Source organism: Schistocerca americana, chromosome 4 (assembly GCF_021461395.2).
Source record: "Schistocerca americana isolate TAMUIC-IGC-003095 chromosome 4, iqSchAmer2.1, whole genome shotgun sequence".
NCBI lineage: Eukaryota > Metazoa > Arthropoda > Insecta > Orthoptera > Acrididae > Schistocerca > Schistocerca americana.
In genome coordinates this window covers 100,269,492-100,290,217 of record NC_060122.1, presented here as the reverse complement: position 1 = coordinate 100,290,217, position 20,726 = coordinate 100,269,492, and the positions used below count along the sequence as shown (strand labels likewise).

At 43.3% G+C, this 20,726-nt stretch overlaps 1 non-coding gene across 1 annotated transcript; it reads left to right on the top strand.

Moving 5' to 3' along the window:
- The first annotated feature begins 834 nt into the window (after positions 1-834).
- Positions 835-909, top strand: Trnal-caa. The gene has a single exon. It is a non-coding gene; the product is annotated as a tRNA-Leu (tRNA).
- Positions 910-20,726: the final 19,817 nt, after the last annotated feature.

Sequence of the window (20,726 nt, the reverse complement as noted above, 5' to 3'; positions counted from 1 at the left end):
CTGAAATCGCATGTAGCGGTGGTTTGGGTTCGATGTAATGCACGCTACGGGACGGCTAGCTCGCAGTTATCGTTGACGTAATCGATTTGTAACAGATCCCTGTGTCACTATGGTGGCAACTGCTGCTCAAAATGCTGGTGCAGAAGCGCCAGAGGCATACACCGGGCACAATGGTCTTCCCTCTCGGTACTGCCACATGGCCGTACGATTCCCGAACTTCTTGCGGCCGTACATTGTCATGACTGCCGCCACCAACAGTCATGTAAAGCCTCAGAAGAGCTTCTGTAAAGTTTGGAAGGTAGAAGGCGAAATACTGGCAGAATTGAAGCTGTGAGGATGGGTCGTGAGTCGTGCTTGGGTAGCTCAGTTGGCGCCGGCACGGTAGCTCAGCGTGTTCGGTCAGAGGGTTACGTGCCCTCTGTAATAATAATAATAAAAAAAGAGTTAATCGATCATCAATGAACTTAAACGGATGTCTTACGACGACCGCCCCGAGCAGACGCAACGAACAAAAGCGAACAAAATGAGATTAAAAAAAAAAAAAAAAAAAAGTTGGTAGAGCACTTGCCCGCGAAAGGCAAAGGTCCCGAGTTCGAGTCTCGGTCGGGCACACAGTTTTAATCTGTCAGGAACTTTCATATCAGCGCACACTCCGGTGCAGAGTGAAAATCTCATTCTGGAAACATCCCCTAGGCTGTGGCTAAGCCCTGTCTCCACAATATCCTTTCTTCCAGGAGTACTAGTTCTGCTAGGTTCGCAGAACTTCTGTGAAGTTTGGGAGGTGGGAGACGAAGTACTGGTAGAATTGAATCTGTGAGGACGGGTCGTGAGTCGTGCTTGGGTAGCTCAGTTGGTAGAGCACTTGCCCGCAAAAGGCAAAGGTCCCGAGTTCGAGCCTCGGTCCGGCATACAGTTTTAATCTGTCACTAATATCAGCGCACACTCCGCTGCAGAGTGAAAATCTCATTCTAAAATGACATATCGTTGCAATTTTGCGCGATAGCGTAGTCCATTGTCTGCTCAACAAATCTTGTCGCACGTTTTATAGCAGATGACAGTAAAGCAATGAAGGAATGAGATTGTCGTTTGGGCAACGCAAGGCAGTATTGAAGTGGTACTGCAAATACGAAAACATGATGGAAATACAACGACAATGGCGTAAAGTGTACTGAACTCAGACACCAACACGTACAACAATTTATCGTATTTGGGGTAAATTTGAAGCCGATGGTAGTGTTCAGGATGTGCAAAAGGAAAGATCTGGCCGACCAAAAAAAAAAAAATGAAGTCCAGCTATGCTGCAGCATTTTACTAGGTCACCTCAAAAAGCTGTAAAGCAGAGTGCATGTGAAAGCGGGGTAAGCCAATCAAGTGTCGACGAGTTCTGAAGACTGTAGAGTGGAAAACGTACATTCCAAGATCGCTGGACACTATGAACGTGGACGACCCGGATCGAAGGATGGAGTACTGCGAGAGATTTTAAGGCGTGCTTCGCGAGGTAGAATGGTTTGCATGGATGGTTATCTGGTCTGGCGAAGCGCAATTCAAACTGAACAGTCCCACAGTGCTCAGAGCCATTTGAACCATTTTTTGTTTGTCCACATGGACGAAGATTTTCAAGGGTCCAGTCCAGGCAGTGGTGGTGGTTTACAGCATGTACAATTCTGCCAAGTCTTCCTGCAGTATCTCAGAAGGAACATTAGCCTATTACACGACCTCTTTCAAACTCAGTGAGATATTGATAATGGTGTCTTTCTCGCCTTACAGGCATTCGTGACTAACGTCGCCTTACCACGTCCAGTCTCAAAGCTAACTAAAGCTCGCGACCGTTGTAATGTGTATTTAAAGCAAACCTCATTTACATTCTCATAGCTGCACAACTAGCCCCATTCCTAAGCCACTGGCGCAAAATTTGAATAATCCATTTTCAGATGCAGAAACGCGCCTGTTAACTTCCGTTTACATCGCCCAACTCCTTCTTGGTGTAGTTTGCAAGAACCCCTCACTCGAACTAAACCTCCATGAACGTGTCAGTTCAGCCGGTGAGTCCGCAGATGGTTGTATACGGGGCGTACGATATGACTGGCCAAATTTTCCCTCGCGAGTTTTTAGATAATTAAGCCAGTCCGTCCCTGAACTGACTTAGTGAGCCGCCGCGTAGGAATTCTTCCTACCTGTTATGTGGAGATTCTATCGTAGTTTTGTCCCCTTGCAGAGCCGTAGCAGCGTCATGGGATTCTGAAAGTGCAATACTACTATGTTTTATGTAATGAAACGGGAAGAAGAATTTTTTGTTCAAATAATTTTTACACAAGATACCATTATGGTGGGTTTATTTAACAAACACCGTAAAATGAACATAATCTAACTATTAACGGTACTAGAGCGTGGTATACCACATGACAAGATCGAAAGGCATCCTATCGGCGACTGCCGACTATGGAGCACAGTTCAAAAATGGTTCAAATGGCTCTGAGCACTATGGGACTTAACTGCTATCGTCATTAGTCCCCTAGAATTTAGAACTACTTAAACCTAACTAACCTAAGGACATCACACACATCCATGCCCGAGGCAGGATTCGAACCTGCGACCGTAGTGGTCACGCGGTGCCAGACTGAAGCGCCTAGAACCGCACGGCCACACCGGCCGGCAGAGTAGCTGGAGTAATCCTCTAAATTACAGGCCCACATCATTAACGTCGTTATGCAGCTGGATTTTGGAACATATATAGTGTTCGAACATTATGAATTACGTCGAGGAAAACGGTCTATTGACACACAGTCAACATGGATTTACAAAACATCGTTCTTGTGAAACACAACTAGCTCTTCACTCGCATGAAGTGCTGAGTGCTATTGACAAGGGATTGCAGATAGATTCCGTATTTCTGGATTTCCGGAAGCCTTTTGATATTGTGTCACACACGTAGCTTGTAGCGAAATTGGGTGCTTAAGGAATATCGTCTCAGTTATGGGACTATATTCATGATTTCCTGTCAGAGTAGTCACAGCTCGTAGCAACTCACGGAAAGTCATCGGAAGTGATTTATGGCGTTCCCCGAGGTAGTGTTATAGGCCCTTTGCTGTTCCTTATCTATATAAACGATTTAGGAGACAATCTGAGCAGCCGTCTTAGGTTGTTTGCCGATGACGCTGTCGTTTATCGACTAATAAAGTTGTCAGAAGATCAGAACGAATTGTAAAACGCTTTAGAAATGGTATCTGTATGGTGTGAAAATTGGCAGTTGACCTCAGGCACATGAGTTCTAAAAGGAATCCGTTAAACTCCGGTTACAAGAGAAATCAGTCAAATCCAAAGGTCGCCAATTAAACTAATTACCTAACAAGGGAACCTCCCCATTGCTACCCCTCAGATTTAGTTATAAGTTGGCACAGTGGAGAGGCCTTGAAAAACTGAACACAGATCAATCGAGAAAACAGGAAGAAGTTCTGTGGAACTATGAAAAAAATTAGTAAAATATACAAACTGAGTAGTCCATGCGAAGATAGGTAAACATTAAGGACACTGGCAGTCGAGGAGCGCCGTGATCCCGTCGTTAGCGAGAGCAGCTACGGAACGAGAGGTCCTAGGTTCAAGTCTTCCCTCGAGTGAAAAGTTTAATTTTTTATTTTCAGTTTATGTGACAAACTCTTATGTTTTCATCACTTTTTTGGGAGTGATTATCACATCCACAAGAAAACCTAAATCGGGCAAGGTAGAAGAATCTTTTTACCCATTCGCCAAGTGTACAAGTTAGGTGGGTCGACAACATATTCCTGTCATGTGACGCACATGCCGTCGCCAGTGTCGTATAGAATATATCAGACGTGTTTTCTCGTGGAGGAATCGGTTAACCTATGACCTTGCGATCAAATGTTTTCGGTTCCCATTGGAGAGACACGTCCTTTCGTCTACTAATCACACGGTTTTGCGGCGCGGTCGCAAAACACATACACTAAACTTATTACAGTGAACAGAGACGTCAATGAACTAACGGACAGATCATAACTTTGCGAAAATAAAGAAAGTAAAATTTTCATGCGAGGGAAGATTTGAACCAAGGATCTCTCGTTCCGCAGCTACTCACGCTAACCACGGGACCACGGCGCTCCCGAGCTCACATTGTCCTTGATGTTGCCTATCTTGCAAATGGACTACTCAGTTTGCATATTTTACTAATTTTTTTCACGGTTCCATACAACTGCTTCCTCTTTTCTCTATTGATCTGTGTTCAGTTTTTCAAGGCCTATCCACTGTGCCAACTTATAACTAAATCTGAGGGGGGTGCGATGGGAAGGTTCCCTTGTAAGAATTACAATTACGAACAACCTGAATTAAAAAGAACACATAAAAAACGTTGTGGGAAAGGCAAACCAAAGACTGTGTTTTATTGGCAAAACAGATAACAAATGTAGCACGTCTACTAAAGAGACTGCCTACACTACGCTTGTCCTTCCTCTTTTGCAGTACTTCTGCGCGGTGTGGGATCCTTACCGGATAGGATTAACGGAGTAGATCGAGAAAGTTCAAAGAAGAGCAGGTCGTTTTATAGTATCCCGAAATAGAGGAGAGAATGTCACTGACGTTATACAGGATTTGGCGTGGACATCATTAAAAGAAAGGCGTTTCTCGTTGCAGCGGAATCTTCTCACAAAATTCCAATTACCAACTTTCTCCTCCGAATGCGAAAATATTTTGTTGACACCGACCTACATAGAAACGATCACCATTATAAAATAAGCGAAATCAGAGCTCGTACGGAAAGACATCGGCGTTCGTTCTTTGCGCGCGCTATACGAGATTGGAATAATAGAGAATTGTGAAGGTGGTTCGATTAACCCTCTGCCAGGCACTTTAATGTGATTTGCAGAGTATCATGTAGATGTAGATATAGAAAGATGAAGATGGTGTACTGAAGCAGCAAAACTGGTAGCTATATAATAAATAACATCGAGAGAACGGTTTAAGTGTTCCATTTTATTACATAAGTGAACAACTAAAGTCCCTCAGACCTTCAACCAAAAGGATGGACAAACAAAAAGTGTTGCAACTGGTCCTTGATATTCTGGATACTTTCACTGGGATGGAGTTGACGCCCCAGCTTGTCACACGTATGTTCGAAAGACGACAGATCTGGCGATCTTGCTGGGCACCTCAGCATCACGCAGACAGTTCATAAAGATATGCGCCACGTATGGACAAGCATTGTGCTGTTGAAAAATGTCACCATGATACTGTGACATGCGAAGTGAAACATGAGGACGCGGGTTGTATGTGACGTACCGTTGTGCCGTAAGAGTACCCTCAACGATTACCAATCGAGTCCTACATACATCTACATCTACATCTACATGGATACTCTGCAAATCACACTTAAGTGCCTGGCAGAGGGTTCATCGAACCTCCTTCACAATTCTCTATTATTCCAATCTCGTATAGCGCGCGGAAAGAAAAAAAAAGGTTCAAATGGCTCTGAGCACTATGGGACTTAACTTCTGAGGTCATCAGTCCCCTAGAACTTAGAACTACTTATACCTAACTAACCTAAGGACATCACACACATCCATGCCCGAGGCAGGATTCGAACCTGCGACCATAGCGGTCGCGCGGTTCCAGACTGAAGCGCTTAGAACCGCTCGGCCACCTCGGCCGGCGCGCGGAAAGAATGAACACCTATATCTTTCCGTACGAGCTCTGATTTCCCTTATTTTATCGTGGTGATCGTTCCGGCCTATGTAGGTCGGTGTCAACAAAATATTTTCGCATTCGGAGGAGAAAATTGGAATTTCGTGAGAAGATTCCGTCGCAACCAAAAACGCCTTTCTTTTAATGATTTCCAGCCCAAATCCCGTATCATTTCTGTGACACTCTCTCCCATATTTTGCGATAATACAATACGTGCTGCCTTTCTTTGAACTTTTTCGATGTACTCCGTCAGTCCTACCTGGTAAGGACCCGGCACCGCGCAGCAGTATTCTAAAAGAGGACAACCAAGCGTAGTGTAGGCAGTCTCTTTAGTAGGTCTGTTACATTTTCTAAGTGTCCTGCCAATAAAACGCAGCCTTTGGTTCCCGGTACTGTAATGCCAGGAGTACCACCACTGTGCCTCTGCAAAACATTAGATGTGGTGGTTAGTGTTTAACGTCCCGTCGACAACGAGGTCATTAGAGACGGAGCGCAAGCTCGGGTTAGGGAAGGAGTGGGAAGGAAATCGGCCGTGCCCTTTCAAAGGAACCATCCCGGCATTTGCCTGAAACGATTTAGGGAAATCACGGAAAACCTAAATCAGGATGGCCGGAGACGGGATTGAACCGTCGTCCTCCCGAATGCAAAACATTAGAAGAATGGGACCTATCCCCAAGTCGCCTTCATATTAGCCAATGATGGTCATCTGGGGATCCACAATTCATCGCCGTGCACAATGAAATACTATTCATCAAAATCCATGTTTCCCAGTCATAGCACCCTTCCAGAAGCAGCCGTTTTTGTTATGGCGTTAATGGTAGCCTAATATGGGACGATAATTCCCCAGCCCAGCCCGTGCACAATGACACAGGGGGACCATTGTGTGTTCCCGGATGGCAGCCGCATATGTGAAGGGGTTACGATACGGCGATCCTAACTTGTGATGCTGAGCCGTGGTCTACTGGAACCCTGACGCTGAGTATGCCTGCCCTAAAGTTCCCACGCAGTCCACCATCGGGTCACCGTCATATCTGTATATCCCACAAGTCTGGCCAATTGGAGACCTGCAATAAGGCACCTTTCAAACTCTCTCAGGTGCTGATAACGTAATCTCAAACGACTATGTGGCAGCTCTGCAACCTTCACAGTGTCACCCAACGTCTAACACTGTTCATGCCCCTTATTCAGAGAGGGTCAGAAAAATGTAGACACTCTTTGATAGTCAATAATAACGGAACAAAATGACATACCGTTACAATTCCTGCACCTTTGGGGGGGGGGGGTTATTTTATATGTTCAAAGTGACCCCCATTAGCAGTCGATGCCACTGAACTGTTGACGAAACTACGGCTGTCAGTGTTGCCGGTGTGACAGCCGCATAGGACGCTTCGATGTTTTCTCGTAGCTCGTTCAGTGTAGTTGGCTTCTGTTCATAAAACTTCATTTCTTAAGGTTCCCCATGGGTAGAAGTCAAGAGGTGTAGATTTTCATCCAAGCACTTACTACCACGCATTACTACCACGCCTTACTGCCACATCTTATTGAAAGTAAAAGCTCTCATTTCCAAACACCTGTCGGATGGCAGATAAAATCGATGCTTGCAGTGTATGAAGATACACCTCAACACCCAGTAGATTAACGTGTTCGCCAACGGCCTTGCCGCAGTTGTAGGACCGGTTGCCGTCAGATCACAGAAATTAAGCACTGTCGGGCTGAGCTAGCACTTGGATGGGTGACCAGTCTGCCGAGCGCTGTCGGAAAGCGAGGTGCCTCAGCTCTTGTGAGGCAAATTGAGGAGCTACTTGATAGAGAAATAGTGGCTCCGGTCTCGTAAACTAACAAAACGGCCGGTAGAGGGGTGTGCTGGCCACATGCCCGTCCACATCCGCATCCAGTGATGCATATGGGCTGAGGATGTCACGACGGCAGGCCGGTACCGTTGGGCCATCATGGCTTGCTCGGGCGGAGTTTTTGATTAACAAGTTTGTCCACGTGAACGAGGATTTTCAAGGGCCCAGTACAGACAGTGGTGGTGGTTTACACCACTTTTCAGTTTGAATTGCGCTTCGTCAGACCAGATAACCATCCATGCAAACCGTTCATCCTCGCGAAGCACGCCGTAAAATCACTCGCAGTACTCCATCCTTCGATCCGGGTCGTCCTCGTTCATAGTGTGCAGCGATCTTGGAATGTACATTTTCCACTTTGCAGTCTTCAGAATTAGTCGTACGCTTGATTGGCTTACCCCGCTTTCACGTGCATTCTGCTTTACAACTTTTTGAAGTGACCTAGGAAAATGTTGCAACACAGCTGTACTTGTTGATTTTTTTTTTGGTCGGCCAGATCTTTCCTTTTGCACGTCCTGAACAATACCATCGGCTTCAAATTTACCCCAAATACGAGAAATTTTTGTACGTGTTGGTGTCTGAGTTCCGTACACTTTGCGCCATTGTTTTCGTATTTGCAGTAGTACTTCAATGCGGTCTTGCGTTGCTCAAACGATAAGCTTGCTTCATTCATTGCTTTACTGCCACCTGCTAGAAAACGTGCGCCAAGATCTGTTGAGCAGACAATGGACTAAGCTATCGCGCAAATTTCCAACGATATGTCAGTTTGTTCCAAAGATATTGACTATCAAAGATCGTCTACATCTTTCTGGGCCCCTCCGCATACCATGTTAGGTCTTGTAACAACGATAAACATAAGCGGCACAAATGCACTTCGGTGGCCGTTCTACCTCTCGCAGAGAACTGCAACTCTCATCATTTCCATACCTGCCGATGGAGTACACGCGTACAGAATTACATTGACATCCTACGATGTCTTCCTGACTTTTTTGACAGGCAGTGCAGATGTAAATGATATAGAACATAATGTCGTCAGCTCCGCGAGGCTCCTCACGGATGATATTGTTGTTTATAGGAAAGTGGCAAAGCTAGAAATCGTAGCGAAATCAGTAAGCCCTTCCGAGGATCACAGCTTGATGCAGGAACCGGCTGTTTACCCTCGCCATAAATAAAGGTAATGTAGTGCGCCTAAACAGCCGGAGAAATCCATTACACTTCTGTTACACTATTGGCGACATGTAATTAGTAATACTAACAAATTTTATTTAATTTTATCCATATTTTGCAACTTAAAACGTGACTGTATTCAAAACATTGGAGGCATGAATTAAACAACGCCTTCAGTCACAACTTTTTCGTGTTTTACTAACTACACGATGCATTTCGGACCCTGAGGGTCCATCGTCAGGTGTACTTAGTTTTAATACATGTTTTATTTCTTCTCCTGAATGAGGTGAAATGCAAATTTCTGTCACGAAAAGTTTTAATGTTAGGTTATGAATTTCGTTAAGTCGAACGCAGAAAATATGTGCAAAATAGTAGAAAATGAACAGTGTAAACTTACCACATAGTCCAAGGGAAGCATTTTCCACTTCATTCAGGATGTACATTTGCACACACACATTTATAGACACTTCACAGAGGTTTTTGTACCTTGTATTGTCAAAGATGAATTTATTCGTAGTGCTAAAGATATAACTATAAACAATTGACATATGCAAGGAATAACTTTAGAATAGCTCTTTAAAATTACTGAAATAACTATGGCTTGCGAAATCTGTTTGTTCATTTAACATAGATTCTGCTTTTTTTTTATTTTGTGGAGGTATATCTCCAGTTGTTCTAACAGACTTAGGGTCTTACCATTGGGTTCGTTATGTAGTATTACCAAATTGTTTTCTAGACTGTTGATGACATGTCTAGTTTCCAAAGGATGTTGTGCAATGACTGATTTTTCGACATTCTTGAGCCTGAAAGCATTTACATGTCCTTGAAAACAGGTGTTGAAGTTTCTGCCTGTTTTCCCTACATAGTAGGCAGGACGTCTGGGACATGATACTTTGTACACTTCGCTGTTGTTGCACGTTTGTGTATTTGATTTTACATTATGGGTGAGTAGGTTTCCTAATTTATTATTGGTTGAGAATGCAACTGTTACATTTGTTTTTCTGAAAAGGTTGGCGATTTTTTGTGATATGGGGCCCCGGTATGGGATACTGGCGAATATTTTCTCTCCCTTAACAGCGTGTCCATTCGTTGTCTTGCTTTTGTGTATTTGTTTGCTTAAATTGTCAATTGTTTTGGCTGTGTAGCCACTGCTTATGGCAATGCTCTTTATTGTATCTATGTCATTCTTGACAGTGTTTTCTTCTAAATCAAGGGAGTGTACTCTGTGTAGCATGGACATAAATGCAGCATGTTTCTGTTTTGACAAATTAAAAATATGTGAGAATTTCTTCCAATCCTCCCGTGAACGGGAACGCGTTATGCAGATCTTGGTGTCACTCGCGTCTTTCTAGAAAAGTTTTTACTGAGGTTAACGAAGGCGCTGTTGGCCTGATATATTCGACGATGCCCTTTGGCTACACTGACTGAAGGATCCTTGTAAGAAATACCAAATTGAGATAACCTAAAGATGCCTAAATAAGGCGAAACGCGTAGTTCAAAAATAAAAAATAAAATTGCAACCAAGACTGTTTTTAACAAATACTGTATATATGAGAATGTCCATTTGGGATGATTTTGAGTAGAACGAGCTCACAGACGGGTGGCTATACATAAAGGGGATGCCAACATGAGATACATGCGGGTATGCTAAGAAGATGCAAGTCGTGTCGAAAAGGCCCGGGATTTCAACGCAACAGCTCCCCTAGTGCATGTCCAGCGCAGCAAGCAGGGCCCGACTGGTGACCGTTACACGAGAGACAGGGGAAACTCGTTGGCACTACCGAACGCAACAATGGGACAAAGTGTCGGCTTACGGTGGGATTACCGAACGTAGTTTCCTTTGCTCGACGTGTTATCAGATCGGACAGCCGCGGAACACAACGGAGCTATTGTCGCTAAGATCAGGTGATGTGGCGAGCTGGCGGCGCGCGATGCCTTCTTGCGCAACGTCTGTTGATACCAGAGCTGACGCACGAAACAGACGGCGGGGCGCCTGCGAATTCTCCGCGTGGCGTGCGCGTCTCGTCACCAGAGGGGTGGCTGTTTTTCTAAGCACCTCGCCAGACCGTCGTCTCATATCTGGCAACACCATGTCGGTGTAGCCGTATTTCTCTGTCCGTCGCCATCTGTACCATTTGCTTGTAGTTGTTGCAGTTCATTCCACTAACAACACTTTGTAATATGGGTTTTCTGGGCCTGTCTCTTATTTTTTTTACCCGGAAGTTTTCCTTCCAAGATTTTTTTATGAAGCTACTACGTCCAATTGGGCGTCCAGTTAATTTAGTTTTTCTTCTCTACATCATGTTAATACTCTCCTCTCTTTAATTTCTTTTAATATTTGTGCATTAGATATCCATTCAGTCCAGGATGTTTTGTGGCTGTTCTCAATATCCACACCGGCGTTGGTTTAAAAATTTACGTTTCTCGTTTTCCCAAAGCTATAACCTGAAATCCTCAGAATAAATGTCTAGATGAATTTCTTTGTTGTTTCCATATTATGGTGATTGTCTGTTAACAAATTATTCTCTGAATATAAGACGTGTGAGGCAGAGTAGCGCCAATTAAGTGGCAGTGTGAGTGAATGAGTGTCATTTCCTCTTCACTGTGTGACAACAATATTAGCCACTTTATACACATTTGTTTCTTTTTTTAAAAAATATATATATAAGGGTACCGATAATTGAGCATTGGTCGCCCATAAACTCCAAACACACACACACACACACACACACACACACACACACACACACACACACACATTGAATGCTTATTTGGTCATTGCAATTTTCCTTTTAATATCCATTATATTTCTGTCATATCTGTTTTTGTAGTTCACAAGTAGCACAATTTATTTATATGCATTAGAATTTTGTTTCTTATCTTAATGTTTGCCATCACTAGTCTATTCAGTTCATCTATCACCATTATTTTAGTGTTATTTGTGTTGATTTGCAGTTTGTAGTTATACAAACCGCTGGACACAATAATTAATATATAGTTCATGTCCTTCTTAGCATCCATAAGACTATTATATCATCAGTAAATCGAAAACAATGTATTTGTTTCCCACTGATATTGATCCATATGGTGTTACTATCCATTGTTTTTATTGCATTTTCTACACATAAATAAAGTTATTTAATTATATAAGTGCCTGACAATCCTTACCAGTTCTAATAAGAATAACTGGCTCACTCACATTGTCCTAGATATTATTAAAGAAGATCTTACATTTCGTCAACTTCATAGAAGGATTTTAGTATCCGCAGCCACCTGAGCTGAGATTTTTTTAAAAGAATCTGTGGATCACTTAGCTGTCCTGCGTAAGACAGCGTTTATTGTAGCATGTACGTCACTGGGACAGCTTCAAGAAGTCAAATCTTCATCCGTAACAATAAATCACCCCACATCATGACGTAGCAAGTAACCCATTTTTCAAAATTTCAAGGAATCTTTAGGCTTGCAAAACAAAACAAACCAGGACAAAAAGCTCTCTCTCTCTCTCTCTCTCTCTCTCTCTCTCTCTCTCTCTCTCTCTCTCTCTCTCACACACACACACACACACACACACACACACACACACGTACACACACACACACATCATTCCCCCCCCCCCCCCCCCCCCAATCCCCATATACCACCCTTCCAAATGCCCACGTAACATTTCATTAAAAAAAACACTCATGCAGTGCTGTAACGTTTTATTCATAAATAATGATTTTTATATATTTATCAAGCAAAAAGATAAGTGTCAAACCTAATTTCAGTACTAAAATTATGGATGAAATATCATCCTAAATTCTTTGCCTGATAGATTTTGTAAGTAGGATATATCAATTTTCCAAATTAAATACATGTTATTTTTGCAATACTGTATATAATGGTAATAGGTATACACGTACTATCGCCAGTGCCCAATGCGAGTGCTGAACAAAGAATGTCTCTGCCGTAAAACAAAATCTTTTTACGTAATTACAGTCATGTTCTTTGATTTCTTTACGTTTTGTGAAGCACGTGCAAGTTGTCAGCTGTGAATACCTTTCTGAAGTGCTACGAAACTAATGTCACTGGGAAACATACATTACGTTTTCCAGAGTAATGAGGAACATACCAACAGATATTAATAACTGTAAGTTAAACCGATCTCATAATGTAATTAATTCTCATCACGTTCATTTTTACTTCTTGCCACAGTACGCACCCCCACCCCTCCTCCCCCAAACGCTGCAAACGTGCAAAAAATATGTACCATCTGACGATGAATCGGCTAGGCCATTCGAAACCGGTAATGGAAAATAAAAATTAAAGACTAAAACAAAAGGCGACTGGCTGCAGTTATTTCTGGAAACCTTTAATTAAATCTTCTCATTATCAACGTCAAGGTTTATTCGCTAATTCGATAGTTTAGCAAGCGCGAGAGAGCTCGGAATTCCCTGTGATATTCCGCCAGAGATGTCCTCTCCCAAAGCTATCAGTCCGCCTGCGTGGTCTTATCTCTGTGCGCCTTGATATGTGATAACGGGAATTTTCCCCTATGTAAAGCAGCTGCTCGCTCTTAAAGCACAAAGGGAACTAGAAAAGTTAATTAAGAGTTCATTTTCGGAGCTCCTTGCCCCAAGTACCGGCTCAGTACATATTAGACAATTGAAAATTAGTGTACAGGTTACCAACAGCTATCATCCATTCACCTTTCTAAATGCCCTGTTCACACACATTCCAGTCTCACAACAATCACAATTACTCCTTTGACTCCAGTTTTTCATGCCAAAATGCCTTGGTATTACATCAAAGAGATCGCTGACATTCCATAAACACCTTTCCAACACAGCTTAGAAGGTACAAGCACGAGTGAACCTGGTGAGAACGCTGGCAGTTACTACCAGGGTTAGGAACACTTCTGCGCGGAGCATCCATTGCAATGGTATACTCTACAGCAGAATACTGCGCATCAGTTCGCTTCTGCAGCGCTCATATGAAGAAAGCTGATGTTTACCTGAATGCAGTTACGAGAACAGTTAGTGGCACAGTCAGATCTGTACCCAAATGCTGGCTACCAATACTGTCGAACATCTGTCCAGCTCACCTTCGTCGAAGGGCGTCTCTCTACTACCCTTATCAACAAGTTTTTAAATGCGAATCAGTCCCCCTTCAAGAAGATTTACCCTCGCTGCCAAGGAAACTCTTCAAATGTAGATCTAGCCGTATGTAAAGTACACCAGCGGGAAAAAAGAAAGTAAGAGTGCTCTGCTGAATTACAGGACACTGTAACTGACGACGATTTACAGTAGGGCTTTCGAGCATATACTGCTTTCCAACATTAGGAATTACCTCGAAGAAAAGTTGTGCGATTGCATTCGTGACAGAAATGTCACAGATCACAGTATCTGACGGAAAGTCATCGAGTTAAACGGAAGTGCGGAAGTGATGTCTGGAGTTCCCCATGAAAGTATTATTGCTACCTCCAGTTCCTAATATCTGTGTAAACGATTTGCAAGATAATCTGAGCAGCCCTGTTAGATTGACTGCAGGCGATGCTGTTATTTACCGTCTAGTATAGTCATCAGAAGCTCAAAACCAATGGCGAAATGATTTACGCCAGATAACTGTACAGTGCAAAAAGTGGCGACTGACCCTAAATAATAAAAGTCGTGAGGTCATCCACATGAGTATTAAAAGGAATCCGTTAAATCACGTTTACATGATAAATCATAGAAATATAAAGGCTGTCAGTTCAGCTAAATACTTACGGAATACAACTGCGAACAATTTAAATTGGGACAATCACACAGATAACGTGGGAAAGGCGAACAAATAACTGCGATTTATTGGCAGAGCACTCAGAAGATGCAACAGACCTACTAAAGAGACTGCCTACATTACGCATGTTCCACCTCTTCTGGAGTACTGCTGTGTGATGTGGTACCTGTATCAGATAAGTTTGATGGAGGACACCGGAAAAGTTCAGAGAAGGGCAGCATGTTTTGTATTTATTGAGAAACAGCGGGGAGAGTGTCACGGATATTATAAGGCGAGGAGGGGTGGGTTGCGGCGAGATCTTTTCAGGAAATCTCAAACATCAAATTTCTCCTCTGAGTACGAAAATACTTTGTTGGCACCCACCTACATAGGGCGAAATGATTATCAGAGCTCACACGTGAAGATTTAAGTGTTCGTTTATCGCCGGCCCGTGTGGCCCAGCGGTTCTAGGCGCTGCAGTCTGGAACCGCGCGTCCACTACGGTCGCAGGTTCCAATCCTGCCTCGGGCATGGATGTGTGTGATGTCCTTAGGTTAGTTAGGTTTAAGTAGTTCTAAGTTCTAGGGGACTGATGACCTAAGATGTTAAGTCCCAAAGTGCTCAGAGCCATTTGAGCCATTTTTTTGTTCGTTTATCCCACGAGCTGTTCGAGAGTGAAGTGATAGAGAAATAGTTTGAAGGTGGTTCGACGAACCCTCTGCCAGACATTTGTGAACTGCAGAGTAGTCACATAGCAGTAGATGTAGAAGATCCACATATGAAGAAGCCCAAATGCTCTCCACTGGGTGCAACCAGGATGCTGAATGTCTGAGTGGCAGGCTTCCATTGTCCTAGAGATGTGTGGGCACAGCTTAACAGATCCCAGACTGGAGAAGGTATGTGCAAATACATTTCCCAGAAGTGGGTCTTCTGCACCGACAATACGTGCAACTGTGGTGATATTCCGACAATGAGACACATTGTAAATGAGTGCCGTAGCAAACGTTTTCCTGGTGGTAACACGAGTGACGAGGCGCTCCACTTGATTGAGTCTTCAGACATTCGTGTGTAATCTGAACCGTTGAATGTTTGTATAGTGTTAGCCGTTGTAGATGTGTGTGTTCTTGGTTAAATATGTATAACATATCACGTTTCATTATCTGTATCTGTCACGAGAGAGAACAACGTCAAAATCACAGTCAAGTACGTGATCTCTTCAAGAAACTCAACTGAATTTAACCTCGTACGTTGATGGTAGACGACGGAAGTTATCCCTATTGGAGACAAGAGAGTCTTGTTGTGGCGTAGAAACAGTAGTTTGAACAGTTGCATTCCACAAGAACGACAGTTCCGACACTTTTGTTGCTATTTCATCACGCGGGCACAGTTCCTAAACGCCAGAAACCTTGTGCCACAACTGTAAAATACAGACCGGCTATCTGCCACTAACTCGAACAAATTCCACGGCGGCCCTCCCTCGTAAGTTGCGTAATTAGCAACCCGGCGAAAGCATAGTGGGTGGGTTAACTGCTGCCTACGGCCCGTTGCAGTCAGCTTATCACTCTACACCCAATACGAGACGCAGAATGTCGAACACGTGTTCCTGCGAAAGACAACAGCTCGCTGTGTACGTCTGTGGTGCCTTCATAAACTACAGTGCCTTCCGTGAGTGGCTCTTAACGTTAGAAATACAGTTACAGTTCCTCCACGGCTGTAAAAAGGGACTCTGCGGAAGTCGTCAGGTCATTACTTAAAATGTTGGTGTAATATGTCTGTGCGACGTCACAGATCTGGAAGCAGCGGTACTCACAAGTAAAGACCGTTTTTATGACATGTTTCTTCTGCACCTGTGCCGTTACTTCGTATAACCACCGACGCCGTCGGGACCCACTAAGGAAGCGGCTGAGCTGTGTGTGTGTGTGTGTGTGTGTGTGTGTGTGTGTGTGTGAGTGTGAGTGTGAGTGTGTGTGTGTGTGTGAGGGAGGGGAAGGGGCAAGGTAGGAGAACCATAGAGCCTTCTTACACTTCGGGAAAGTGGCGTGGCTTTTAGACAGACCGGTTAACAGTGTCCACAACGGTCGAACTTCAAATACGAGCCCTCCCTTTCATTGCTAGTAAGATATTCAGAAGCAGTTCCCTGACCTAATTAAACCTACAACGAAATCTACGTCTACATGCCCCGATGACCTCTGTACAGAGCGTGGTGGCGAGTACTTCGCACCAGTATGAAGTTCGGAGAGTAGGAAAGACGTACTGGCGAAGCTGACGCTGTGGCGACGGATCGTCGGTCGTGCCTGGTCAAACATTTCCCGCGAAACGTAAGGGTATCTGAGTTCGAGTCCCAGTGCGACACACTGTTTTGGTATGTCAGAGAGTTTCAAACCAGCGCACGCTCCACTGCAGTGTATAACAATCATTCTGATTTAGTACCAGTATTAGCAATTGTTTGTACTGTTTCGTGTGCGTGTGAATCGAGGGGCATACAACTATCTACGAGCGCATGTACATGCTCATAATTCAAATGGCTCAAGTGGCTCTGAGCACTATGGGACTTAACATCTATGGTCATCAGTCCCCTAGAACTTAGAACTACTTAAACCTAACTTACCTAAGGACATCACACAACACCCAGTCATCACGAGGCAGAGAAAATCCCTGACCCCGCCGGGAATCGAACCCGGGAACCCGGGCGCGGGAAGCGAGAACGCTACCGCACGACCACGAGCTGCGGACTGCTCATAATTTTCTAATCTTATTCTCGCTATGATCACCCAGCATTTTCGATGGAGGCAGTAGAATTATCTCACAGTATTGTGTTCCCTTGTGTTGTCGAAATATTGTTTTTTTTTTTTTTTGTTTTTTGCTCAGATAGTATGCGTAATCAAGTATCGGAAGATTAGATGAGACATTGGACTTCGTAGGTACGGAGCAAAGAAAATACGATAACTTATAATATCTCTTCCGCAGTAAATTCATTAGAACTGTTTGATAAAAATAAAATTTCTGCTCTTTTCGCCGTTTCGTAAAACCAAACGAAAAGATAGAAGGCTTTGTAAGAAGATCAGTTCTCTCTCTGACTCTTGAGGCTAACAATTGCTGACCATATTTATAGTTTCATACTGTAATCTTTGACTGCAATGATTCCTCTTTCGTTTTCCATCCAATTTATTTTCACTCGTTTTGAAAAAAAAAAAAAAAAACAATAACTCGATTTTATTTTGGTAAAACGAATAGCATTAAAAAAATAGGAACACTTGGAACTAAAACCCTATTTACTTCAAACAGATTCGTCTTTTTTGACTAGTCCAGTTGGCACCATGCCCAACATTTCTCTAAATGTGATATGCCGAAACTGATGGTAAGCTGTCAGGAGTACAGGCTTAAGAAAATGTTACCAACCGTACAATGTGAAATGTTCACGGAAAACCTTTATTGATGCGATCTGATAACAATCGCAAGTGATTTCTAACAGTCACAGATATGAATATGCTGACTGTAAAAATAACTGTCGTACACAGATGGAAATGGATACTGAAGCAGCAAATCTTCACCGAGATCTGAAGATGGAAACCGGTAGCCTAAGGATCAAAAGTTTTGTGATCATTGAGCGAAATAACGAGGAGAAGGCATCAAGCATGAAGAGATGCAGGTGATTCGCAGCTGTTAGCGTGTCTTCGATCACCACCACAGCTCCCATGCAACGGCAGGAGAATGTCTACCGTAGTATAAATACTGCTTCCATCAGCCTGCATCCGTGGCCGCTGCACCTTTCGGGCCGCCGTTCACCTCCGTGACGACGTCTGTAGAGACGACCATATATCTAATCGATCAGAGTGTAGCAAAAATATGATTCACACTAAGAGCCGACACGTCTCCTTTGCTCGACGGTTGAAGCCCGACGGTCCCGAGCCCATTGCAATCGCAACTGACGATGTCGTTGCGTCGACATGCGAACACGAAGGGGTAATCTGCTGCAGAGCTCTATGTTCACCAGTGTACGATGAACGGTGTGCTGCGAAACACTTGTGCGTGCACCAGCACTGTGCTCTTTTTTTTTAGCCCGCATCTCGTGGTCGTGCGGTAGCGTTCTCGCTTCCCACGCCCGGGTTCCCGGGTTCGATTCCCGGCGGGGTCAGGGATTTTCTCTGCCTCGTGATGGCTGGGTGTTGTGTGCTGTCCTTAGGTTAGTTAGGTTTAAGTAGTTCTAAGTTCTAGGGGACTTATGACCACAGCAGTTGAGTCCCATAGTGCTCAGAGCCATTTTTTTGGTCTTTTTTTTACAGTACTTTCTCCCTTTGGTACAGATTCAGGAATAATCATAAATATGTTTTTCTTAGAAAGGATTACAGCTTATTATTTCCTCTTAAAATACATTCACTTATGATGCCCTGCTTTGTAACCACAAACAACACTAAAGAAGTTCTTTCTGGATAGGGAAAAAATTGTTTTTGCATTTTGTACACCACTATTTTATACAAATGCCAGAGTTTGTGTATTTATATACAGAGATCATGATCGTCTTACACGTTTCCTCTCACTTCCACCTGACGTCTGCGAACGCTGAAGAGATTCTGAGGGCCCTGCAGCAGCAACTGGCATCGTGTTTTCACTTCGTAAGTGCGAAGAAATAAGATGGTTCAAATGTCTCTGAGCACTATGGGACTTAACATCTGAGGTCATCAGTCCCCTAGAACTTAGAACTACTTAAACCTAACTAATCTAAGGACATCACACACATCCATGTCCGAGGCAGGATTCGAACCTGCGACCGTAGCGGTCGCGCGGGAAGAAATAAGAAAAGGACGTATTACAATAAATTATTTCACCTTAGAACTTGTGCAGGAAATATGTGAGAAAAACAAAAAAATTACAGCAGTTAATTTTACCTGATCTTGATTCAGCATAAGTTGGATCTTCATCCGTATCATCGCCGTCAAAAATATCTCTCAGATTATCTCCCGATTCTTCAGCAATGCGGAGAATCCCGGCGCCAGTCAGTGGACTACCGTTTGACACGCTGCTTCGAATCAGAACACTACTCGCACTGGTGTCGCGTGCTCTTGTTCGCAAACCAAAAAGCTTTGCGGCGGGTGCAAGTGGCAGAAATATGCTCTAAAAGTGTGTCTTCGTTCTGAGAACTGCCGCACCAGCAATATTACGCGCAGGAACTAGCAATAGAATTAAGAGGGCAGCCCATAATATTACGGGCGTAGCATTCTTAAGTGTCAATAAGATTACGTGAACACGTTGATCAATTTGTTAAAAGTAACCAAGAAGTGCCTGTTTAGATGAAACCAGTTTGTCAGGTTATCTAACTTACGAGTTGTAGCTCATGTGAAATGTTTCGTGCATGGTACTGTATACCTGTCAGATTTTTTGAGTGGTGATAGGAGCATGTGTCTTACGGACTTGTCGGAGATCATCTAGGTGTCGGGCTCCGCGCAGGGACAGCATTGATGAGCTTTTTTTTTTTTTTACTCGGCCATTAACACACGTCCTGTTATTGCCAGCACTTAACGGAGTTTAGCCGTTGGCGTTATTACTTCATGTATTTGTCTAACGCACGAGTCTTTGTAGAGGTATTACCATCACCGCTGACATCTGATGCGAAATGAAGCGTCTTACTATGGTGGAAGTAACTGCACATTGCGCGCGTAATTATGTACAGTATTCACCATATCGAATAAAGCTATAAGAGACAAGTTCTTCCACTGATTAACATCTTATGATCGCCTGCGAAGCAAATGAATAATGTGGATATACTTGCTAGATTGTTCGATGTGATGGGGAAAAGCTTGTAATCTGAAATATATGAGTGAGCTCAAAAATTCGCTTTAAAGTAAGCCTACGAAACTTTACTAGTAAGTAACATACTTACTTTCGCGCTTGGCAATCTTTCATCGAAAAATAAAACCGAGTTCTCAGTTGCTTTCATAGTAGCGAAAAACAATACATTCTGTTAAAAAGTGCACTGTTCAACAAACAATAGATCAAAATCCAGATTTTTTACAAACTGTCCTTACATACGCACGAACATTCTAATCATCTTATTGTCCATAGAATAGTGGCGCTGAAAGATCACTAGTTTATTTTCACTAAACAATAATATCTAAAACACGTATTTGGCAGTCGTAATGCGCACACATCATTTGTACTACGACAATACAAACAGCTATGACCGGATTATTGCTGATGAAATTACTAAATGTAAATTACTAAATGTTAAAAATCCAATTCACAAACCGGAGGAGTTGGATTCAGATACTTGCTGTCTTCGGTAGCTGAATA